Below are 16,602 nucleotides of genomic sequence, written 5' to 3'. Positions count from 1 at the left end.
GATAAACTTTTGTTATTGACCAAATACTTATTTTCCACCATCATTTGCAAATACATTCATTAAAAATCCTACAATGTGATTATCTGGATTTTGTTTCTCATTTTGTCTGTCATAGTTGAACTGTACCTATGATGAAAATTACAGGCCTCTCTCATCTTTTTAAGTGGGAGAACTTGCACAATTGGTGGCTGACTAAATACTTTTTTGCCCCACTGTATATTTGTGTACTAACTATTTTCTTTCTTGCAATAATACAGCACATTCTCCAGTACCGGTTCAATGTCTTTTCTGTCTGTCTGTCTGTCTGTCTGTCTGTCTGTCTGTCTGTCTGTCTGTCTGTCTGTGTCTTGTCTGTTTGTCTTCCTCATCAAATACTGAATCAAGGTATTCGCCAAGGATTAGTCCTGACTAAATACATTAAGCTCATTTGGTAATCAGATTTTCTCCCAATCTCTGGGAGTAATTAACAATGCTAGTGATGAGTCTAATCTAAATGAATGACTGTGGTACTGGGTATAGCATCAATTCTATCAGATCCACAGAAATGGCTTTTGTTCATGCGTTTAACACTTAGAACGAGCCGTATTTCTCTAATACTCTGCGTACTACCACACTGACACATGTCCACATGTGCACTCGCATACACAGAGAAGCACACACATACACATTCACACACACAAAAGGGGAAAAAGATGGTTCTAAAAGGGTTCTTCGGCTCTTCCTATATGAGAACCCTTTTTTGGTTCCATGTAAAACCCTTTTTGTTTCCAGGTACAGTATAACCCTTTTAGGTTCCATGTAGAACCCTTTGTAGAATGGGTTCTACATGGCACCAAAAGGGTCATTCAAAGGGTTCTCCTATGAGGACAGCTGAAGAACCCTTAAAGGATCTAGATAGCACCTTTTTTTCTAAGAGTGTAGAGTTTAATAGAGAGAGAAGAGAGAGAGAGAAATCCAGATCTTGCAGAGAAACAGAGACTCTAATAGAATCCACTTCATTTCAATTGCTGCAGCGAGTGATAAACAATCCAAATAATGTCCCTGAAGTGGCCTAATCTTTTTAGGAGGGAAGGAAAGGGGGATGAGGAGGGAAGAGGGGAAGAAGGGTGAAGAGAGTCCTTAATTTCATCAAAATGGTGGCCGACTGAGTGGAGGTGCCTGTCCATGCAGCATGCTGGTAAGAAATGACCCTCTCCCTCATCCGATTACATATCACACCAACCCACACCTCTCCTCCTCCTCCCATCCACCGCTCCCCCACATCCCATCCACCGCTCCCCCACCTCTCCACCCTAATGACAAAACTCAATTACTCCACACAAAAAAAGAGTCACAGAAAACGACTTTGTCTGCTCCTGGATTGTGTGTGTGTGTTCGTGTGTGTGTACTTTGTGTGTTCGTAGGCTACAGCATATGTGTGTCTGCGTGTCCAAACTGCTAATTATGATAATTTGTGAATGTCTACTCACTATCCACTCAACATATCTTCCCTTTTCAATAGATTATACACTGAGTATACAAAACATTAAAAACACCTGCTCTTCCATGTCATAGACTGACCAGGTGAAAGCTACGATTGCTGATTGATGTCACCTGTTAATCAGTGTAGATGAAGGGGAGGAGATAGGTTAAAGAAGGCTTTTTAAGCCTTGAGACAATTGAGACATGGATTGTGTATTATGTGCCATTCAGAGGATGAATGGGCAAGACAAAAAATGTAAGTGCCTTTGAACAGGGTATGATAGTAGGTGCCAGGCACACCGGTTTGTGTCAAGAGCTGCAATGCTGCTGGGTTTTTCACGCTCAGCAGTATACCGTGTGTATCAAGAATGGTCCACCACCCTAAGGAACACTTTCTACACCTTGTACAGTCCATGCCCCGACGGGGGGTGCAATTCAGTATTAGGAAGGTGTTCCTAATGTTTGGTATACTCAGAGTATATTTTTTCAGAATGTCCCTGTTTTTTTGTCATCCAAACTGTAGACTGAATAATTTAGTTGTCATAAAATGTTCAGGTTCCTTTGCTCCTGCATTAACAAGGAAAGCCACTCTGTTTGCATGTGCCCTCTCTTCCACCAGGAAGTGATGGCATGACTAATTTATCAGAGGATGCCACACATACGGTATGTCCTGCTGAGTGTTTTGGATTTTGGAAGCCTGACCGGCCATGTGTACTACTACATACCCTTTAGATGTATGAACAATAAAAAAAACTTTGTTTTACTACAATTGGGAAGATTGAATATGCTTCGTTTCCATAGTATGTGGTGTGGTTGAATCATTGAATGTCCAACAGGGTTCAGGAGGGATTCCCAGTGGAACGTGTGGGGAGTTGTTTTGGGAAGCTGGAGGCACAAGGTAGCCTAGGGGGAGAGAGAGACAGAGAGAAAAGGAGTAGAACTTCCTACCTCCATTTCTGTCCACTGTGCCGGGTAACTCATACTGCCGGGTAACTCATACTGCCGGGTAACTCATACTGCCTCATACTGCGTGTGCCTAACTCATACTGTGCTTTTCACGGAAGGAAAAAGTGTTTATTTGTGTGTGTGTGTGTGTGTGTGTGTGTGTGTGTGTGAGAGAGAGAGAGTCAGTGAGTGTGTGAGGGTGCACTTTTATTTGCGATTGTGAGGTAGGGAGAGTTGTGACACAGGTTGACTATGACTGTCAGCAGGTTAGCACTTAGCACCTACAGGAGTCTAACTGCCTTGGTTGATGGAATGGCATATATGATAGCTGGAGGGCATCCTTCCTTCGTGTTTCTTTTTTCTCACTACTGTAACATTTTCAGCCTTTCAGCTGTAGCTGCCCTCAGACGCATCAATCAATGACCAAAGTACGAAGCCAGGGTTTAAGCAGAGTATGAAGCAGGGGTGATAGGCAAGGCAGGGTTAGCAGTGGGAGTCCAGGAGCTGTTTCTGGAATCATCCACAGAGACAGAGAGTGTGAATGGAGGTAAGGGCCATCTCACTCAATGGAGCCTTTCTCTCCCCTTATCCCCTGTTGTTGAAAAGAGCAGGCTATGACATCACTGCATTCTCAACCACTGCGTGTGAATGAATGTAGGGTGGAAGCAGCTTAAGATTTCTATGGAGCACGATTCTTGTTCAGATTCCAGTCACGTGTCACATATATTTCTTTGAAAGTGGGTATCTTTTTGTGTGTGGGTCCTTGTATTTGTTTGAGTAGCTATGTGTACAGTAATGCATTTTTTTGTACTTTGAGTGTTTCTATTTGTGTGAATGGGTAAGTTTGACTTTGCATGTCTATGTTTTGTGTAGTAGCAGTGTGACCAGAAACCAGTCTAATCCACACCTCAAATGTGTGATGTTGCTATTGGATTATTTTTGAGCCTTCTGGAAGGAACATTCTGGCATGTTCTTTTATATTAATGTTCTCTTTAATGCATTTTACTGATGATAAGGTTTGAAAGCCCTAGAGGCGCTCGCTCTGCTCTGTGCAGGGAGGGAGATCCGGTGATATGGAGGAGTCAAGCAAGCCAACCGCCAGCAGACAGGCAGACAGGCAGGCAGGCAGGCAGGCAGGCAGAGAGATATAACTGAACTGCTGTAGATCCACCTGCCACTAGCTTCCTCCGTCCCAAGATACTACTGTGGTCCCTGGAGGCTAGCAGAGTAGAAGAGCTGGTAGCCACATGTACTGAAGCACTGTTGTTGTCTTTGTAGCACTTATTGTAGTCATATAGGTTGTGATCATCCTTGGTTGTGGTGGTAGTAGTAGTAGTAGTAGTAGTAGTAGTAGTAGTAGTAGTAGTGGAGGTTTGCTCTGGTAGTGCACTTTATTAAAACAAGTATACTTTCATTTTAAATAACCTTTATCTAACCACACAAGTCAGAGATGAACAAATTATTCTTTACAATGATGGCCTGGCAAACGAGTAATACACACAATCATCAATACATATCTGCCAATACACTCCCCCATGCACTGGCACAGATCTGTCAGCATTCAAACACTAAAGCTCTCACACACACAAAAAAGGTACAGTATGTTACCATAAATTCCAAAGAAACGTTGGTTTAACAGTACATTACTTTGGTTTATTTGGAATTTACATTAATTTACTGTACATTTTTTATAGTAACTTACAGATAACTGTCTGCCAGTAAGTTACTGTGTAAACAACATGATTCTTTTTACTGTGTATATATAGATGCTGTTGAGAGAGAAGAGCATTGGCTGGCAGTGTGAGAGAGAAGAGCATTGGCTCCCTCTAGTGTTCAGACTGAGCACAGTCAGTGCTTGAGGGAAGCCCTTGAAGGCTCACTGAACATTTGGGTATGTCCCTAAGATTCACCAACCTTCTCTGCACGCTCTAAAGCTTAAAAGGTCAGTCTTCTTAACAGGTTCAGTGGCTAACTCCTCCCTGCCCCTCAGCCCCTTTTATCATTATGCTCTCTCCCAGTCTCTCTGATTTAATTAAGCAAGTGACATTTTCCAAGAACTGTATGAGAAATAATGTAAGAGGAGAACCATTAGGAACCGATGGTAGGGATGAAAGGAAAATTGGAAAGAGGGAAAGAGAGGGGGACAAGGGAGAAAGACAGGGGGAAGTGTGTGATAATTATGAGAGAGAGAGAGAGAGAGAGAGAGAGAGAGAGATGCAGACTGAGAACCCAGACCCCAGTTTGAACAGGATAATCCCAGCTAGTATTTGCTCCTGTTCTGCCACATCCCTCCATGGAGCTGACTGTGGTCCTGGAGCCACCAGCCACGATGCAGCCAGCCACTCCTTTTTACTGCAGTGCAGTCAGCAGTTAGTTTGGCCAAAGTGTTTTTCTTTGACAAGGAAAGTTCCAGAATCCTCAACAAGCGGGGGACTAATCTTACTGGCTGAGTCTGGGAGGCCGGCTCTGACTCCTTCAGCACCACCGGCCTTTCTTCTCCAGGATCAAACAGGAACAGGAAGTGAGTGAATTGAAGAGAAATAGAAATAATAAAAGCTCACAGGCGTCAAGAAAGAAAATACAGCCCAACTTCACAAGATAGAAGTCCTGCTTAATTCTGGCTCATGAATGTCATTTTTATTTATTTTTATTTGTGTGTGTGCCTGTGTGTCTGTGTGTTCAGAGAAGAGGGGTGAGGGTGAATTAGAATGCATCTGTCTGATGTCTGAAAAACAAATAATGCCATTAGTGAGACAGGGGCATTCTTTGCCAGTTCCTCAAAGATGAATGGAGGTGTCACTGCCCCAACACACACACACCACATATACCCACTCTCTGCTGATGAAGCCCTGTGTAGGGACCAGACCAGGTGAGGCTATGTCACATCTGGGGATGATTAAACTGTAAAACGCTCCAATTAGGATTTAGACTGATCTGTCTCCCTAAATGACTAGCTCGCTTTCTCACTCCTGCCAAACTCATGTTTCTTTCTTTCCCTCTCTCACTCCCTTTCTCTCTTCCTTTCTTTATCTCTCTCTCTCTACCCCATTCCCTTTCACTCTCCCTCTCTCACTCCCTTTCTCTCTTCCTTTCTTTATCTCTCTCTCTCTACCCCATTCCCTTTCACTCTCCCTCTCTCACTCCCTTTCTCTCTTCCTTTCTTTATCTCTCTCTCTCTACCCCATTCCCTTTCACTCTCCCTCTCTCACTCCCTTTCTCTCTTCCTTTCTTTATCTCTCTCTCTCTACCCCATTCCCTTTCACTCTCCCTATCTGCCTCGCTCTCGCTCTCTGCAGGTGATTAAAATACTCAGCGACCTCTGTCCGTCCATCTCTCTGATGCCCAACACTGAAGTGGGTCATGAATCAAATTCATCTGTACAACAGGTTAGATTGAACTGCGTTGTCAAGGCTGGAGGAAAGAACACACAACACCTAACAGGATGCCATAGCATAGTAGACACCTGAAACCCCACCTCTTTAAGGAATACCTAGGATAGGATAAGTAATCCTTCTCACCCCCCTAAAAGATTTAGATGCACTATTGTAAAGTGGCTGTTCCACTGGATGTCATAAGGTGAATGCACCAATTTGTAAGTCGCTCTGGATAAGAGCGTCTGCTAAATGACTTAAATGTAATGTAAATGTAAATAGTAAACTGACTGTACAGTGTAGAATACTGTTTTTGAGAAATGACAGAGCGGAATGAGTTTTAGTGAAAGGGCAGTAGAACGAGATGAGTGAGGGAGAGAAATGGAGGGAGGCGGGATAAGGAGAGAAAGAAATGGGGGAGGGAGAGAAAGAGGAAGAGAGATTGAGGGATAGAAAGGGAGATGCAGAGAGAAAGAGAAACGTACAGATTCATAAGCAGAGGGTGAACAGGGAGGTGTTCTTTCTCTGCCTAATACTTCTTTATCCTCCAAACCTCAGAAGGAGGCATGACAACAGCTGTGCTACATGGAAGGACAACTATTCATTTGAACATAATTAAGCTCACTCTACCAAGGGAATTAGCTGTAATGAAGGAAAGAGAGAGGCATGAATATCATGAACAAACTCAACACCACAGAGATCCTATCAAATATGTATAGTCTATGTAAAGTCAACACAAGTAAACTTCTGCTGTGAAAATCCAAAACAGTGGCTATTGTTGCTGAGTCCAAAATACTTTTCTTTCTCTGTACTTTTTCCATTTCATTATTAATTTTTAATTTATTGTATTTGTAAATGATTGTTTTTTCGCCTTAAGCCAGCTCGAACAGCAGAAGGCTGCATGTTTTGGTCTTCTGAATCGGCCGGATTTCCATCTCATTTGAGATTAGCAAAGAAGAGCTCTTTTGGATTAGTTTAGTTCCTCTCTCCCTCCTCTCTCTCTACCCTCTCTCCCTTCTCAATCTCTCCTCTCACTCTATCCTCTCACTCTCTCCTCTCTCTATCCTCTCTCTATCCTCTCTCTCTCTCCTCTGTCTCTCTCTCCCTCCACCCTGACACACACTGATAAGGAAAGCCAGAACCCAACAGTCAAAGAAGCACACAGGAGTCGGGAGAAATGCCTTTTTTTCTAAATGGTTAAGACTTTTCCAGTTAGTTTTCTCATGTACCCACCCCTGATGATTAGTGGAGGGAGAGAAACAGACACAGAGAGAGTAGGGGGAGAGGGGAGGTAGAGAGAGAGATAGGAGAGACAACGGGAATGAGTATGGACAAAGTGCTGCTGTCATAGGAAAAGTGTGTGAGAGAGCACACTAGAGAGGACAGAGGACACTTGTTTAACCTAGCAGGACACCTGTTGTGATTTCCACTTGACTAAGAAAACCTCTCCCTGTCATAGAGAACAGGCCTATCTTCAAATACACTCTGTCTGTCTCTCAGGGACAACCTGTAAACATCAAATCAAATCAAACCAATTTGCATTTGTCACATGCGCCGAATACAACAGGTTCAGCTTACAGTGAAATGCTTACTTACAAGCCCTTAACTTCTTGATGCACCCATGCCGTTAACGGGATCATTTTCGTCAACATCCGCTGAATTGCAGTGCGCCAAATTCAAATTAAATTACAAAAAATATTTAATTTTCATGATATCACAAGTGCAATATAGCAAAACACAGCTTAACATGTTGTTAATCCACCTGGCGTGTCAGATTTCAAAAAAGCTTTTTTCAGCAAAAGCATACCAAGCGTTTATGTAAGTACATCTCTCTCAGTAGACAAAACATTACAAACAGCTAGCAGCCAAGTAGATTGGTCACGAAAGTCAGAAAAGCAATCTAATGAATCGCTTACCTTTGATGATCTTCAGATGTTTGCACTCACGAGACTCCCAGTTACACATTAAATGTTCCTTTTGTTCCATAAAGATTATTTTTATATGCAAAATACCTCAATTTGGTTGGCGCGTTATGTTCAGAAATCCACAGGCTCGAGCGGTCACGACCATGCAGACGAAAATTCCAAATAGTATTCGTAAAGTGTGTAGAAACATGTCAAAAGTTTTTTATAATCAATCCTCAGGTTGTTTTTACAATATATAATCGATAATATTTCAACCGGGACTGTAGCTTCTCCAATAGGAGAGAGAGAGAAATGTTGCTGACACCCAGCCATACAACGCGATGTGATCTTTCTCGCTCATTTTTCAAAATAAAGCCTGAAACTATGTCTAAAGACTGTTCACACCATGGGGAAGCCATAGGAAATGGAATCTGGCTGATATCCCTTTAAATGGAGTGAAGGCAGACAATGGAACAGAGAGATTTCAGGAAAAGATTTTCGCCTGCAATATCAGTTCTGTTATACTCACAGACAATATTTTGACAGTTTTGGAAACTTGTTTTCTATCCAAATATATGCATATTCTAGATTCTGGGCCTTTCATTTGGGTAGGTTTTTCATCCAAACATCAAAATACTGCACCCTAAACTCAAGAGTTTAACCAACGATGCAGTTTTAAGATAAATAAGTGTTAAGTACAAAATAGATAAGTGAACAATAGTAGAGGTAATTGAGGTAATATGTACATGTAGGTAGAGTTAAAGTGAATATGCATAGATAATAAACAGAGAGTAGCAGCAGCGTAGAAGTGGGGGTGGGGGGGGACAATGCAAATAGTTTGAGTAGCCTGTCAATCACTCATGGGTCTCTCTGAGTGAACAAGTTCAAGTCATCATGGGAAGTGGGAGTATTAACAGTTATTTTGTATGAAAACCCTTCTCTATTTTTGAAATATTTAACAATAGCACACAATGAATTGAGTGAATCAGCCCCTAATGCACCAAAGCCAGCTCAGTGGACCTGGTCTGAAATAAAAAGCCATCTAAAGGGTACTGGGTTGACAGGGGGGCACGCTGATGTTATAACAGATGCATCAGTGTGAATGCGTGTGTCTGATACAACAGTCCATATAAACGGGATGCTTGGGAAGGTATAATTATAGGCAATATAAATGCTAAATCTGTGATGGAGTGGGAGAAGGAAAGAGGAGAGAGAGAGAATGTGTGTGTAAGTCCTGCAGAGGGCCTCTAATTAGGGCCTGATCCTATTAGAGATGACAGAGAGGGACTGGAGCAGCATGCTGATCAAAGTCAGCGTTGAAGTTAGAACACTTAGTGACCACAGAACCACCACGATTCAAATGATGGCCATTCACGCCATACTATAGACCCTATCAGTCCATGAAAGCAAGGATTTGGTTTAATGACAGTATCAACACTCAAGTCAAGCTGCCTTGGTCAGGGTTAATGGGCCTTCTTCAGTCTCTGAAAGCTGTGAGGCAAGATAGCCAGACCTACCAATCACACTGATTGGTTTTCTATAGGCCCTTGGGCCAACGTTATATCAGTAGTTTAATTTTCTTGAAGCCTTTATGTCTTAGTTTATGAGTGCAGTACCAGTCCATTCCCTGCCAAAGTCCAAATAGACTGTTTGTGCTCTCACCGCCTATTGGTCAGAAGAAGAGATGAAGTATTGCTCTGTTTCTTTACTAGTCAACCCACTCATAATAAAACTAAATTGCAAATGCTTCTTTGCAATGGCGAACGTGCATGAAGGTGGCAGAACGTAGATATGGCGTCATTGTTTTAGCACTATTCATAGAGTTCAATGCACCAATAATGCACAATCTACCTTTTCATTTATTTATTTTTACTGTCGTCGTCTCGGACCAAAATTGGGATCATGTTAACTGTGCTAAGGACCATACAAAAAAGAGTAACAGAGGGCAATGTACTTTACAGTGAACTTAGCAAATGAGAGAATTGTGTGAAGTGCATGGTGGCCTCCATCTTCATGCACCTCCACTATTGGTACATGATTGCATCTGTGACCCCCCTTTTACTCCAGCCACCTTCCACCCTGCCTCATCCCCTACCTGTGTCATTATAAAGTGGAGAGCTCAAAGCACAATGGCTGGTCTTTGGGAGGTGAGGAGTAAAGAGGTGTGTAATTATACAGGGCTTTGATTACCTCTCGTTGTGAGTGGAGCGGCCCGTTCAATAGCCATTACATGGAGACACTCCGCTGGCCGCTGGCTAATGGCCATGCCTCCATTCCCACTCAGAGAACACAGAGGGAAGGGAGGGAGCAGACAAAAGACAGGGACTCACAGCAGTATACTGTTTAGTGTTCAGATACCCCTACTATGCAGGGATCGATCTGGGCTGGGATAAACCCACTGCTGGGTTGGGATCAACACTCACACTCACACACATGTGCACAGGCACATACACAGACAGCAGAAGTGACAAATAACTTCACTGCCAAGACATCAATAGAGATTTTTGTATAAATGTTTTTATTATTAGCTAGTGTTAATGTTAGTGTCAGTTGTAATAGTTGATAGTAGTATAGGCAGAGATAATTGTGGTTTTGGTTGGTTTTCAGGGTTATCTAGCATGTTTCTGCAGCACTAACACATTGAAGTGACATGCTATTATGTCTGCAGTATTTCTGTAGAGGAATTTGAGAAGGGGGTATATGGAGACCCTTATGCAGTCCCTCTGCAGTGTGGTGGCAGTTAGTGCAGTAGTTGTGAATGAGCGTTACTCTGCAGGACCCTGGCTGTCGCAGTGGCATGGCAGCATTGATGGAGTGTTATCAGAGAGGCCCTACCACCTGCAATTATTCTGAAACCCTGCCTGCCTGCCTGCCTGCCTGCCTGCCTGCCTGCCTGCCTGCCTGCCTGCCGCAATCAACCTGTGGTGGAAACTCCAATGTCATTGTTTCTCCAGCTTCATTTTCTTTCTCCTATTCTTTCCAGTTCAGAAAAAAGCAGCAACGCAATCACACACCCACACATTCACACACACCCACACACTCACTCACTCACACACACTCTCACATGCAAACACACCCACACACACACACACACACACACACACACACACACACACACACACACACACACACACACACACACACACACACACACACACACACACACACACACACACACACACACACACACACACACACACACACACACACACTCTTCAGATGTCGGCTTTTCTCCCACCTCAGTGTGTTGGTCTTTGATAAAGACCTGTTACCAGGGCAACACAGACCTAATTCACAGGCTGAGAAGCGTCAGACACTAACCCCTGCAGGAAAGTGAGGGGAGGAGAGTAAAAAAGAGAGGGGGAAGAAAGCAAGAGAGACAGTTAATTACAGAATGCAAATTATGTTGTCAGAACAGTAAAAAAAGTTTTGCCTGCCGTCCTGCTCCTCCTTTCAAAGCAGGTTTCGTGCGCACACACACACACACACACACACACACACACACACACACACACACACACACACACACACACACACACACACACACACACACACACACACACACACACACACACACACACACACACACACACACACACACACACGCACGGATGAACACATGCATGCACATACACACGCACACATGCTCACACACATTCCTTTTACATACACACACACTTTTATTTTAATTTTATTTATTTCACCTTTATTTAACCAGGTAGGCTAGTTGAGAACACCTTTATTTAACCAGGTAGGCTAGTTGAGAACACCTTTATTTAACCAGGTAGGCTAGTTGAGAACACCTTTATTTAACCAGGTAGGCTAGTTGAGAACAAGTTCTCATTTGCAACTGTGACCTGGCCAAGATAAAGCATAGCAGTGTGAACAGACAACACAGAGTTACACATGGAGTAAACAATTAACAAGTCAATAACACAGTAGGAAAAAAAGGGGAGTCTATATACATGGTGTGCAAAAGGCATGAGGAGGTAGGGGAATAATTACAATTTAGCAGATCAACACTGGAGTGATAAATGATCAGATGGTCATGTACAGGTAGAGATATTGGTGTGCAAAAGAGCAGAAAAGTAAATAAATAAAAACAGTATGGGGACGAGGTAGGTAAAAATGGGTGGGCTATTTGCCGATAGACTATGTACAGCTGCAGCGATCGGTTAGCTGCTCAGATAGCAGATGTTTGAAGTTGGTGAGGGAGATAAAAGTCTCCAACTTCAGCGATTTTTGCAATTCGTTCCAGTCACAGGCAGCAGAGAACTGGAACGAAAGGCGGCCAAATGAGGTGTTGGCTTTAGGGATGATCAGTGAGATACACCTGCTGGAGCGCGTGCTACGGATGGGTGTTGCCATCGTGACCAGTGAACTGAGATAAGGCGGAGCTTTACCTAGCATGGACTTGTATATGACCTGGAGCCAGTGGGTCTGGCGACGAATATGTAGCGAGGGCCAGCCGACTAGAGCGTACAAGTTGCAGTGGTGGGTGGTATAAGGTGCTTTAGTGACAAAACGGATGGCACTGTGATAAACTGCGTCCAGTTTGCTGAGTAGAGTGTTGGAAGCAATTTTGTAGATGATATCGCTGAAGTCGAGGATCGGTAGGATAGTCAGTTTTACTAGGGTAAGTTTGGCGGCGTGAGTGAAGGAGGCTTTGTTAAGGTATAGAAAGCCGACTCATGATTTGATTTTCGATTGGAGATGTTTGATATGAGTCTGGAAGGAGAGTTTACAGTCTAGCCAGACACCTAGGTACTTATAGATGTCCACATATTCAAGGTTGGAACCATCCAGGGTGGTGATGCTGGTCAGGCGTGCGGGTGCAGGCAGCGAACGGTTGAAAATCATGCATTTGGTTTTACTAGCGTTTAAGAGCAGTTGGAGGCAGGAAAGTGAGGGACACCTGTCAGTGGGCCCTCTGCATGAAAATGAATCTCCAAATGATGAACAGAACCCTCTCTCCCCAGCCTCTCTCCCCAGCCTCTCTCCCCAGCCTCTCTCCCCAGCCTCTCTCCCCAGCCTCTCTCCCCAGCCTCTCTCCCCAGCCTCTCTCCCCAGCCTCTCTCCCCAGCCTGAGCGTGAATGAGTCATTCACGCAAAGTAGGAAGTCACAGAAGATGCGAGGTCGAAGAAATCTCTTGTGTTGAACAACAATTGGCCCCAGGGTTACTTTAAAGTGACAGAAGTGGTGTGGGTGTTGTGCAAGCATGAGTCAGATGTCCATCTATTTATTTACGGCCATCTGTGTGTAATATGTATGCCTGATGAAAAAGTCTTCACAGGTAGTAACATCAAAGGTGAATTATCCTACCTCATTCTGCTGGGGGTGAAAGAGGAAGCAGGTGTTTACTTCATTTGTGGAACTTGTTCAAAGTGTTCATTTAGTAGGTCAAAATGAATTCATGGGCCATGACAGCTCCCACTGACACTTTCTCACGTCTACAAATCAGACATGCTTTTTGATTGGGTAAGACTTAAATGCTGTGACTTTAACTGTGTGAGAGCACTGTTCAGTCTGTTCACCTGTTTTGGCCCTTTATTTAAAGCAAGTGTTATTTGTCAGTTTAAGTGGGTATAGATCCCTGTGTTTCTTGCAGATTTCCTGTGAAGTTAAATCAATGGAATTACATGGAGCCAGAGTCAAAACCCCCATTCATCTTCCTGTACCGCCACTGGCCCCACAGACTCACTATACTTCAGCATTCACCAGCAGCCCTCTGTTCCTCTCCACAGCTCTTTAGTCTTCACAGAGCTATGGAGAGTTGGGAACAAAAAATAAAAAGAGATAACAATTTAAGAGGAGGGGTTTGCAAACCCCCCCAGCGAGCCCCTCGTCGCCCACCCTCCAGTCTACCATCCCTACGCGTTATCTTAATTGTACATGACAGGCAGCTCCTAAATCCAAACAAATCAAAGAGATCAACACATTCATTTTAAATTGGCAATCCCATGCAGGCAGATAGGAATCTCTAATTACTTATGCTAATATGGAGGCGATAGAGACAGGGAGAGAAGCAGAGGGAGTGATCAAGTTAAGAGAGGAGAGGAAGAGGGTTGGAGAGTTGAGGATGATGCTAATATGGAGAGGTGAGGAGGGGGGAAGAAGAGGGTTGATGAGAAGAGGTTAGGGGTGAGGAGAGGGGAGAGAAGGGGAGGAGGGGAGAGAGGGAGAGAAGCAGAGTAATAGAATGGTGGATGAGGAGGAAGGAGTGAGGAGAGAGGAGTGAAGACTAGAGAGGGGAGAGAGGTGTGGGGGAGGGGAGAGAGGAGAGAAGTAGAGGGAGTTAGAGAGAGGCGGGTGAGGAGGGAAGTGAGGTGAGGAGGAGGGAGTGAGGAGAGAGGAGTGAAGAGTGGAGAGAGGGATAAGGGAGAAAAGGGAGAGGGAGAGAAGTAGAAGGAGTTAGAGAGAGGTGGGTGAGGAGGGAAGTGAGGTGAGGAGGAGGGAGTGAGGAGAGAGGAGTGAAGAGTGGAGAGAGGGATAAGGGAGAAAAGGGAGAGGGAGAGAAGTAGAAGGAGTTAGAGAGAGGCGGGTGAGGCGGGTGAGGCGGGTGAGGAGGGAAGAGAGATGAGGAGGGGGGGTGGTGAGGAGAGGCGGATGTTACGTTTGGTGTATCACTAAGGGTGTATTCTAATGAAATATTCATCTTTGCGACGTAACGGCCTGACTAGAGGCAGACCTGTCTCTCCCAGCCCAGTGCAGTACAGTGCAGTGTGTCCCCAGCGAGGAGTGGAGCAGAAGCCACATAGAGGTAATTACTGTTATCTCAGGCCTGCTTTATTAACATGTGTCCTCAACAGAATGAACAGAGAAGTTTAACTCGCCCTTTGGCTCAGACCTGATACCAGCCTCGATAGATTGACAGAAAATTATTACCGAACTGAAAACCAAACGGTTCTTCTTCCATTCTTATCTCACTCATTGGAAAAAGGAGAAATAAAGATATATTTTTTAAACTAACACCCACTCACACGCTACCTAGGGAGATGATATCTCCTCAGATAGACAGATAGAGGAAGGAGAGAGAAGATGAAGTGCCAGGACGAAAGAAAAGAGGAGAGAAATTGAGGATAGACAGGAAAGAGAGAGAGAATAGGAAGCAGATGGAAAAGAATAGGGGAAGAGAGGACAGTACGAGATGGAGAGAGAGACGTGGAGAGAGGAGAGGATGGAGATTAACAAAGAGATCTTGCTGCTGTAGAGACGAGAGAGAGAGTAGATGGAGAGAGGGAATCATAGAGATAGAGAATAAGAGGGAAACCGTAGAGAAAGCACATATTGGGTCTTGTCTGTACCAACAGCCAGTAATTACACGCCAATCATCCTCCCGCAGGCCAGCGTGGGGATTAACTAAGTGGGGAAACGGTGGGAAATTTTCAATTAAAAAATGTATTAAATAACCAGTACTATTTCCCCTTCCAGTGGGAGCATTGAAGGGGCAGCAGATGGATTGGTTGAGGTGGTCCACCATTGGGAGCAATGACAGGGCGGAAGTGGATTGGTCGACCTATGGGCGCAAATCGGATAGGATATGGTCGTCCACCATTGGGAGCAACGACAGGGCTGGAAGTGGATTGGTCGATTTAGGGGCACAAATTGGATTGGATGTGGTGGTCCACAATTGGGAGTGTGGGAGGGGCGGGAATCAGATTGGATGTGATTGGCCAGTGTGAGCATCGGAGGGGCGGGAACTTGATTGGTGGTCCACCATTTGGAACATTGAAGGTATGGGAACTGGATTGGATGTAATGGTAGTCTATCATGGGCATCTAAATGGATAACATTGGCTGGATTGGTTGTGCTGGTTGGTCTTTTGAAGTAAAAATAAGAAAAGGCTGGGCTGATTTTAAACTGGCTGCCCAATTGCTTTGAGACTGCAGCAACCAAATGTATCTATTGAGGTTGCTCCTGCAGGTCGAGACAGTGTTTTGTGGTGTTATTTTGAAGGTTTGTATAGGCGAGGGTGAAACTCATTGACCTGTGGCCAGCACCACATCTCAATGTGTAAATAGAAAACACCATTTTGCTATTGTACCACTACCTACCAGTATGATGCCCTGTCAGACAGAGACCCAGGTCTGATTCTGCCCTGCGGTATGATGGGAAATGTCAGCTATGATAACACCTTTTCAGAGGAGAAGAAACCACATCTGATTGGTGATGCAGTCCATTTATCTGCTACATGATCTATCTGTCAAGGCCTTCACCCACAGAATAATACCCAGCAGACATACATCACACTTCTGTTAGCATAAGGTCAGGTGTCCATCAAATGGCTGAAAAACACTGGTTGGTGTGACAGAATATGTGTGATTAGAACCATGCATGTTTTCCCTGACAAAGATCCATTGTGGAGCAAAACATTGTCACAATTAAAATGTGGTATTAGGAGATGAATATAGTGTGCAGGCCTTTTTGTCCTTGACCATGATCTAACCACTAAAAGGTGTAATTATGAACACTGAGTTGGTCTTTCTCTGAATGAGCAGGTGGAAGACAGCCCTTTGGGTCAGCCATACTCAGAGCTCTGACACCTCCTTGCAGAAGCAAGGTGACCCTGAGACGACTCTCTGTGACAACATGTAACCTCCCCAGTATCTAATGTACACATTGAGAACCCAGTGCCCACGTATTAACCAATTCATTATGATCCTCATCACCGTGGCGACAGGTGGTCAGACTGGCCCTGGAAAGACATTATTAAACCAGGTAATTGCCGAATAATTAGACCGTTGTTTGTTGGCACGTCACTGGTGTATGTTAATGCCTTTCTGCCCACCCCACTGCGTGATTTATGACTCCATAATTTATATCACACACACACTCTCTCGCACACACACTCTACCACTCTAATCACGTTTTCTCGGCCCCCATTACTGCAGCTCCGTTAATGGCAGAGCTGTATAGTGTT

Source organism: Oncorhynchus keta, chromosome 31, assembly GCF_023373465.1.
Source record: "Oncorhynchus keta strain PuntledgeMale-10-30-2019 chromosome 31, Oket_V2, whole genome shotgun sequence".
NCBI lineage: Eukaryota > Metazoa > Chordata > Actinopteri > Salmoniformes > Salmonidae > Oncorhynchus > Oncorhynchus keta.
The sequence above is the reverse complement of the archived record's forward strand: the minus strand, read 5'-3'. Positions refer to the sequence as shown.